The 9,482-nt window shown below is 45.3% G+C and overlaps 1 pseudogene; it reads right to left on the bottom strand.

Moving 5' to 3' along the window:
• Positions 1-1,897: 1,897 nt before the first annotated feature.
• On the bottom strand, positions 1,898-2,274 carry LOC132017186 (small ribosomal subunit protein uS8-like; annotated as a pseudogene).
• Between the last annotated feature and the right edge of the window lie 7,208 nt (positions 2,275-9,482).

The following is a 9,482-nucleotide window of genomic DNA, read 5'->3' as shown; positions in this document are numbered from 1 at the left end:
AATACCTCAGGGAGTGGGAGCCTGCGGGCGCGGAGGGGCTGAGACCCCGCCCGACCCTCCTCCCGGCGCGGGGACCGGGGCCCGGGTGGAGGCGGCCGGGAAGACAGGGGGAGGGGGCACCGAGAGGGGGAGAGCAGGGCGCAGGCGGGGAGGGACGGGGGAGCACAGGCCGGGACGGGGATGGGGGCGGCGGAGAGGCGCCTTCCCCGGGGTACGCGTCCCCGCCGGGTGGTCCCCTCGCTCCCGCCCCGCAGAGGCCCTTTCCTCCCGCCCCGCACTCACCCGCCCAGGTCTCGGTCACGGCCAGCGACCCCCACAGCAGCAGGAGGAGGGTTCGGGGCATCACAACTTCCATCTTCAGAGTCTGAGGAGACGGTGAGTCTCAGCTGGGCTCGGAGGCGGGTGAGGAGACTTTATAACCCGAAATCGCGGCCGCTGATTGGCTTCGCCAGAAACCCGGCACCTAATGGGAGCGCCAGCTGGGGCTGTGTCATGAGTATCCAGGCAGGAGGAGGTGACACAGGTTGGGAGAGAGACAAGTGAAACCCAGAGAAATGGGGATTCCCCAACACTGGGCTTCCCCACCCCAGACACCGCCCTGGGGCCTGCGAGGCGACCCAGGGACCTGGGACTTTGCCCTGACCCCTCACCTACTGCACAGAGCGCTCTTTGTCACAACGTCCCCCTGAGCCGAGGCAAACATTCTGTTCACAGGGTATCTACACAGTCTCACAGATGACTGAGGATCCCAAGGATCATTTTGTGTCTGTGGGTTATCTCTATCAGTAGTAGGAATTATCTATCATAGTAGGAATTAAACAGGTTTAAAAATTCATTAATTCATTTAGAATCATATTAATAGTCTATGTCATGAAAACAGAAATATTGTTTTTATGTAAAATAACTATTTCTACAAATAAAAAGCATAGTGAGAAGAGTGATATTCTTGCTTTTTACATTTTTGCAAGACCCTTTCTTGTCTGTCTCCTTAGAAGAGCCCTGGATGTTCAGATTTGATTCTGCCTTTATTGTGTTGTTTTGGTTGATATGTATGAAAAAATTTACAATCTTACACAAATATGGGAGAAGAGTATGTTTTATAACCTCAGATAATTATGGCTATTCATCTTAGGTACTGTATTCAAATGACACAAGTTGTACTTTCTCTAAGGTTATTTGCAAAGTGGAACTTGAAAGAGTATCATTGACTCTGTCCTCTGATGCATTAAAATCCACAGGCCCATCTTGCACACTGAATGGATCTTGTACTAATGCATGATTTTTTAAAAAGTAATGTGTTGTTTAAAGTTATGTATGTGTCCAGTGTTGATGAGGTTAAAATTGAATTATCAAAAGTCATATTTGTTTTAATATTACCAGAGATCCCAATAGATCAGTAGTGGAAAGCTGTCAAGTTATTGGTACATCACAAGTTTTCCAAAATTCTGATTTTTCTCTTCAGACCTTACATTTTTGATGAAGGCAACAACAAGTACTCTCAGCTGTTGTATATGAGTTGATTTTAATGAAAGATTAACTTCATGTTCATTTTCCAGACACTGTCGGTCAGTTGTCCTAGTGTAAATAATCCAAGTTCTGTGTCGTTCATTCCTTCAGGTAAAAATGTCATTCTGTAAAAAAACAAAAAAACAAAAAATGGCATTCTGTTAAAAAAAAAAGAGGCTAATTTCACACAAATTATTTTCTTTGGGGTTTATGTTTGTAGAAGTGCTGTACATCCCATGCCATCACATATGACATGCTTAAATGTGAATTTGAGAATAATTACTAAGGATAATAATTTCTAGTGCTCTGATCAGCGTGTTTGAATGTGATACTAGTATTTTGTCCTACTTTTGTTTTTGAGGTATTTTATTTGCACGTAGGTATTATCTCCCTAGAAAAAGAGTCTCAGGATTTTCCCTCATGTGAGTTTTCATCTTGCTTCCTCATGGTACATGATGCCAGCTGAGGTTGTCAGGACAATGAAACCAAACTGGAGGGATGGGGGCAGATTCTTCTGCTATATTGGTAGATCTTTGAGTTGTACATCAAATTTGCTGCTGCTCACTTCACTCAGGTTTAACCTGCCCATAAGGTTCCCAGCAGTATTCCCAGCTCGGTGATCATCAGCAATTTCAATTCCCAATGTAACCATGCTTCATCATCACAGTTAGAAACGGGATGATGACTTTGGAACATGGCCCAATAAGATCTGCCTTTACCTCTCTTCTAGGCATTAATACTCTTGAGAGCATCTGCTGGGACATTCATGGGACCATTATGGTGGCTTGGGAAAATGGTGGAAAGAGTGGTTTTGGTTTTTTATGGAAGTGAGTAGTGGTGAAGAATAATAACATGGCCCTGTGCACCCATCACCTCCATTCTTGCTAAGTTTTACCTCAGTGCGAATGTCAATGATGTGAAAGGCAAATAATGTCTGAGTGATATTATGAAAAGAGTGTTAACCTCATGGATTCTATACAAGGGCCTCCGTGACTTCAGGTGTTCCCCAGACCACACTTGGAGAACAGCTGCTCTGAAAACTCTGGGAAAGTCTCCCGATGGTCCTGCCCTGGCCTCTTCCTCACTCAGCAGAATCCCTCTCCTTGAGCTGCACTTTCTTCCTCTGAAAACTCAGCACTGACTCTAGCCCCTGAGTGCATCTAGAAGAGACCTCACCTCCTTGAAATGTGATGGCAGAGAGGGTCCCCAGACTGGGAAGGGAGGTGGAGGGACAGGGATTTCCCTTTTCTTTTCTTTTTTTTTTTTTTAAAGATTTTATTTATTCATTTGACAGAGAGAGATCACAAGTAGGCAGAGAGGCAGGCAGAGAGAGAGAGAGGAGGAAGCAGGCTCCCCGCTGAGCAGAGAGCCCGATGCGGGACTCGATCCCAGGACCCTGAGATCATGACCTGAGCCGAAGGCAGCAGCTTAACCCACTGAGCCACCCAGGCACCCGGATTTCCCTTTTCTAACTGGGGACAGTTTGTACCTGTAGGCACGAGATTCATACATAACCGACTTTGATTTTGTGACACATTGGCTTCATATGTATTCACATCCCAGACAGAAATCTGATGTTGTCTATAAGAGAAATCATGTTGGTCTTTTCACTCTACATCTACATGTGTCTAATATGTTTGATTCAAGACCCACAAAGCATGAAGCACAGCACCTACCAATACAACAGTCTGTGTGGAAGGAATTGTTCTGTATCCGCGCTGTCCAGTATGGTGGCCATGGGATGCGGGTGGCTCTTGAGATGCAGGTGACACTTGAAATGGGGCTGGTGTGCTGAGCAGTTGCATTTTTAATTGTTTTGAAAGAATAGGAATTTAAATAGCCACAGGTGGCTCATAGCTACTATTCAGACAGTATGTATGTAGAACGCTCTTAGTTGTCAGGATCCTCCTCAAAGAAGATACTGTGTGACTCATAAGTATATATGTATTAAATTTATCTTCAAATTGAAGACATGGATTGTCTGTGTGGGTCTGAAACATATCATATGCTTAAAATACAGCACCTAAGTGTAATTACCATGCATTGAGACAGCTGAAGTGTACAAAAAATAACGAAAACATGATGTATCACATCTAGGTCATTATGTGTTCAAAAATGCCCATCCCAGGAGCTCTTTGTTGTCTCTATTTCTTGGGTGTCTTGGGTCTTATCTGTGTTCATCTGATAAACAGAAGCAGATACATAAGTCTTTACCAAGCCCAGGTGAGAGGATTTATTGAACATACATGGATCAGATACTTTGTAGGCTCTGTACATACTTGTAAACATCATAAAGCAGAAGAGGGACTTCTTAGAATCCATTACGTTATTATCTTTTACCTCTCTCTCCTCCCCACACTCTTGCTCAAATTCAAACAATTCTGTTTCCCTTCACCCTTAAAGCCCTGTGCTCTTCATTTCTACTGAGGTAGAAATATACATGAAATGTTTACAATTTTGAGATGAAGAAATTCTTTTAAGTATGGCCCAGTGATGAAAACCCATCAAGAAAAACTTGAAATATCTGCATGTCAACCCCACACTCACAAAGATACAAACACATGTCATGATCGAACTGAAAGATACAAACACAATCTTGGCAGTCAGAAGGGTAACATTCATTATTGTTCTTCAACCAAGACCACCAGGAACTCCTGCAGGCCCTCAAGTTGGATCTATTACCCGTTTCAGTGAGAGAGATTGCACCCCTTTGGGGGGCCACGGGGCATCTTAATATGAAGGTGTTGGAACCTAAGGGACATGGGCTTTGGATGGGAGTTTTGGAGAGGATCCGTGGAAGTGGGGCCCATTCCCAACTGCGTGTTGTCAGGACGTGTGGGTGATCCTATGGTTGAGCATCTCAGTGAGTCCACTCTCCAGCAGGCCAGACCAGAGTGAGGAGAGAGCAGTGATGGTGGAGAAACAGCGATTGCTCACATCGGCTGACACAGGGAGATGCGTGTTATTCCCTGGGTTGTGCAGTGCCTTGTTGTTCTGTAATGACACAGAGTGATGTCATGGTTTCAGAATGTCCTTGTCTGATCCTGATGTTCTGTGAGGTGACTGGCTCATGTCCCACAGGAGAAGAATATGGCCAAGTGGTGGACATTAGCCAGATTCTGACCACGCCGAGCTCAACTGTCAGTGTCAGACCAGCTCCCAGTGTTTGAGGCTGCTGGCTCTTCTCTGTTTAATTCCATATTTTAGGGGTGCCTAGGTAGCTCAGTGGGATAAGCCTCTGCCTTTGGCTCGAGTCATGATGTCAGGGTCCTGGGATCGAGTCCCACATCGGGCTCTCTGCTCAGCAGGGAGCCTGCTTCCCCCCCTCTCTCTGCCTGCCTCTCTGCCTACCTGTGATCTCTGTCTGTCAAATAAATAAAACATTTTTTAAAAATTCCATATTTTAAAAGAGCTACAACTGATTCAAAACATGATCATAGAATTGGTGTTTCTCTTTTCCTTGGGTAAATACCCAAGAGTGGAATTGTTGGATTATATGGCAAATCACTATGTTGTACACCTGAAATGAGGGTAACATTGTGTGTCAAATGCAGTCAAATAATAAAAAAAGAAAAAGAAAGAAAAGAGAATTACAAATGTTAGAGGGGCGCTTGGGTGGCTCAGTGGGTTAAGGCCTCTGCCTTCTGCTCAGGTCATGATCCCAGGGTCCTGGGATCGAGCCCTGAGTCAGGCTCTCTGCTAGGCAGGGGGCCTGCTTCCCTTCCTCTCTCTCTGCCTGCTCCTCTGACTACTTGTGATCTCTGTCTGTCAAATAAATAAAATATTTTTTTAAAAATGTTAGAAAACAATTTGGGAAGGTGGAAATGAAACATCAAACCAATATATTGTAATGAGAAAACAAACAAATATGAGAATGTGGAATAAGTAATAGGAATAAAGCTATAAAATAAATCTATGTACTTGGCAAAGACGAAAGTAAGGGATGAGAGTGTTCATCAGAGGGTCAGGAAAACACTGTGGTAAAGGTTGATGGAAGTGATCACTGGGACACAATTTTTAATAGGGGCTTTAGAAAAATGTCTCCACAAATGCTATGTGCTTATATTGTGAAACAGACATATTCTTTGAGGAGTTTATCCTAAGGAGATAATTACAAACATTTACAAGGATGTGCATTCACTTGTGGTTTATAGAAACAAAGAACGGGGGGCGCCTGGGTGGCTCAGTGGGTTAAGCCGCTGCCTTCGGCTCAGGTCATGATCTCAGGGTTCTGGGATTGAGCCCCGCATCGGGCTCTCTGCTCAGCGGGGGGCCTGCTTCCCTTCCTCTCTCTCTGCCTGCTTCTCTGCCTACTTGTGATCTCTGTCTGTCAAATAAATAAACAAAATCTTAAAAAAAAAAAACAAACAAAAACAAAGAACGGAAGTTATGTAATTGCTATAATCAATATGATGAAGGTAAGTACGAATAGTGGAACATTAACGTGTCAGGGATTAACCATGTGATTTACACAGAGGGTTGAACTTAATCATGGAAGCAAACTCTGGAGGCACCCCGTAGGGCATTTCTTTGTTCAGACAGGGAAAGGGAGACTCAGAGAGAAGGATGTGGTGGAGCCAGTGTTCAGCCTAAAAGGTTTGTCTCCCAGAGACCTTGTTGATTTGTTCATTGTTTCTTGTCTATCAGGAGGTAGGTATGTCTGTGCACTCCAGGAAAGTGAGCTGTTGCAGTGTTCCAGAATGTTCTGTGATAGGAGGCTGGGAGGCTCAGAGCCTAGGAAGACATTAAGGAGCAATGTGACTTGGCTGCTCAAATCACACTAAAGTCCATTATCCAGTGAACATCTTTTTTTTTTTTTTTAAGATTTTATTTATTTCTTTGACAGAGAGAGATTACAAGTAGGCAGAGAGGCAGGCGATAGAGAAAGAGGGGAAGCAAGCTCCCTGCCAAGCAGAATGCCAGACCCTGAGATCATGACCTGAGCAGAAGGCAGAGGCTTAACCCTCTGAGCCACCCAGGTGCCCTCCAGTGGACATCTTGAAGTCTCCAGGGAATCAGGATCAGCTGGCCTCTGGAGCTACAGTGCAGAGCAAGGGTGACACCCTGGTGATGGGACACTGGTACTGTCATGTGGGAGATGGGCATGGAGCAGAAATGACAGAGGAAAACGTAAGTCGCTCCTGAGATGACTGTTGTGTGGAGAAAGGTCATGATATCATGAAAGTAGAAACCAGGAGACCTAGCAGGTCCCCTACCAGTAGGATCAGTCACATTTACAGGATGCAATAGACATATGGGCGTGAAACAAAAACACAACTCCACACAGTGCTGTACAATCATGGAACAGGAAAGAGCTCTGGGAAACTAACAATATGACCATAGGAATGAATAATTGAGTGGATACACTGGATGATAACTGTTTTCCCTCCCTCAAGTCATACAATCAGGAATGTAATGGTAGCAGGAGAGAAAACCTATTTGTTTCTCGATCAAATGTTTCCAACAAGTTAATAACAACATTTTTAAAAACGATGGTGAGAGGTGCCTGGGTGGCTCAGTCATTAAGCATCTGCCTTTGGCTCAGGTCATAATCCCAGGGTCCTGCCCTGGTACCTGCTCAGCGGGAAGCCTGCTTCTCCCTCTCTCACTTACCCCGTTGTTTTCCCTCTGTCGCTGTGTTTCTCTCTGTCGAATAAATGAAATCTTTTTTTTTTTTTTTTTTAAATGAGGTGAGCAGCAATGGCCACGGTCGCCAAACTGTGGAAAGAACCAAGATGCCCTTTAATGGACGAATGGATAAGGAAGATGTGGTCCATATACACTATGGAGTATTATGCCTCCATCAGAAAGGATGAATACCCAACTTTTGTAGCAACATGGACGGGACTGGAAGAGATTATACTGAGCAAAAGAAGTTAAGCAGAGAGAGTCAATTATCATATGGTTTCACTTATTTGTGGAGCATAACAAATAGCATGGAGGACATGGGGAGTTAGAGAGGACAAGAGTTGGGGGAAATTGGAAGGGGAGGTGAACCATGAGAGACTATGGACTCTGAAAAACAATCTGAGGGTTTTGAAGGGGCAGGGGGTGGGAGGTTGGGGTACCAGGTGGTGGGTATTATAGAGGGCACGGATTGCATGGAGCACTGGGTGTGGTGCAAAAATAATGAATACTGTTATGCTGAAAATAAATAAAAAATAAATTTTAAAAAATGAGGTGAATAGGAAATGATGAAAAAAATTTCAAGAATATTTCTACAACTTTACAGGGATAAACACACTTGTTGAGAGACCCACCGAAATTCTTACCTAGAGCAGATGAGAGGAGACCCACACCATGACACATCATATGAAATGTCAGAAAGAGGGTGGAAGGGTAGATGCCTTGAAAACTCTCAGAGACAACAACATGGGCCTGTGGGCTGGAAGTCGTGAGGCAAGGCCCCCAAATCCCGAGGACATCATTTCTGTCTAGCAGAGTCTCTGTCATGTTACTGTGTGACAGTCTCCTCAGATGTGAGAGTTTCTGTTCTCCTTTCCATGTTTCCTTCCACAGGACAGCAGTAGGCAGAGTGGGACAAATGATGGAGAAAACCAAACAAGGGGAGCCCATGGGATCCCGGCCACAGGGAGCCAGCAGGAGAGAGGCCTAGTTCCCCCAGGAGGAGCTGCAGGGGGTCTGGGTGTCAGCCCTGCCCCAGGGATGCAGGCATCCCCTCCCCATGGGGCAGGACTGAGGGCTGCACGCCAGGCAGCTGCACAGACATGAAGATGGGAGAGGAGTGGATGGGCTCCAGTATGTTCATGAAGGTTTACTCAGGGGGAGCAGAGAAAGGATTTAAAAGGAGCAAAAGAGAAAAAAAAGTAAATGAAGGAATAAGATATTTATTTACTCTGGGGAAAATAAAAAGTTGATGCAGGAAAGAGATTGCAATCATAAGTCTACAGAAGACTCAGTTGTGACTAGCATTTCATGGTCATAGTAAAGGAAACACTGAACATTGAGCTCATCGAAATTATCAAATAATTTTATGGGGCAGATGGGAGTGTGAAAGAGGAGCCAGTTCAGGAAAGATGATGCATAAACCTGAAGACCAGAGAAGGAGTCTAAGAAGCAGGCTGCTGAGAGGCACAGAAGCAATAATCAGAGAATCAGCCAGAAGAACTAACGCAGCTGTTCTCTGAGATTCAGGAAATGGGGTCATCAAAGCTTGGGGTCATCTGCAGAAGGATTTGACTTGTAAAGCCCTGTGCCTCTAACCATTGGCTACAAAGACAACATTGGGGGTGAGATGCTGGGTCAGGACGAGTTCTGCATGGAGGCCATAGAGATGGGGCAGGAGCTGGAGGAGTCATGGGATCAAGTGTTGTTTTTATGGGATGATTTTACTTTGGTTTATTTAGTTTTGCTTTATGTGGCTGCATGGGAGTCATCCCAGCATGTTTGTAGGAGGAATGGCTGAGCCAGGAGGGAGGGGGAAGGGCATGATGCAAGTGAGTGAGGGGCCAGGTGTGCCCACATGGAGGGACAGCCTGAGACAGGAGGGCCCCTCCCCCATCACTGCTTAGAAGATGAGGACACAGGTGCAGAGGTGGGGAGTGAGGTGGGGGGCCTGTGCAGTTCTCACCTGAGTCCTTCTTTTCTGAGTGAGGAACAAATGAGCTCATCCCCTCAGAGGGGAGCAGGGAGAGAGTGGCGGAGGAAGTGAGAGGCAGCCCTCTCAGGAGGGTGACAGGAGCTGACTGGGGAAATGACATCTGGAGATGGGGCCCTGAACTCTGTGCTCTTTACCTTAGAGAGAGAGAGAGACTTCCAGCAACAGGAGGATAGATAGATCATATATAGATAGATAGATAGATAGATCATATATATTGTACATCATACATACTCATCATAATCAGAATGTAAAGGCTTTATTTACACTTTAAAAGAGAAGGAAATGGTAGGAAAATCAGCATCTCAGGGCACAGAGGTGGAAGGGCTGGGCCTGCCTATCTGTGCTGTGGGCAGAG

This window comes from Mustela nigripes, chromosome 5, assembly GCF_022355385.1.
Source record: "Mustela nigripes isolate SB6536 chromosome 5, MUSNIG.SB6536, whole genome shotgun sequence".
Taxonomy (NCBI): Eukaryota; Metazoa; Chordata; class Mammalia; order Carnivora; family Mustelidae; genus Mustela; species Mustela nigripes.
This window is presented reverse-complemented; position numbering and strand designations above follow the sequence as displayed.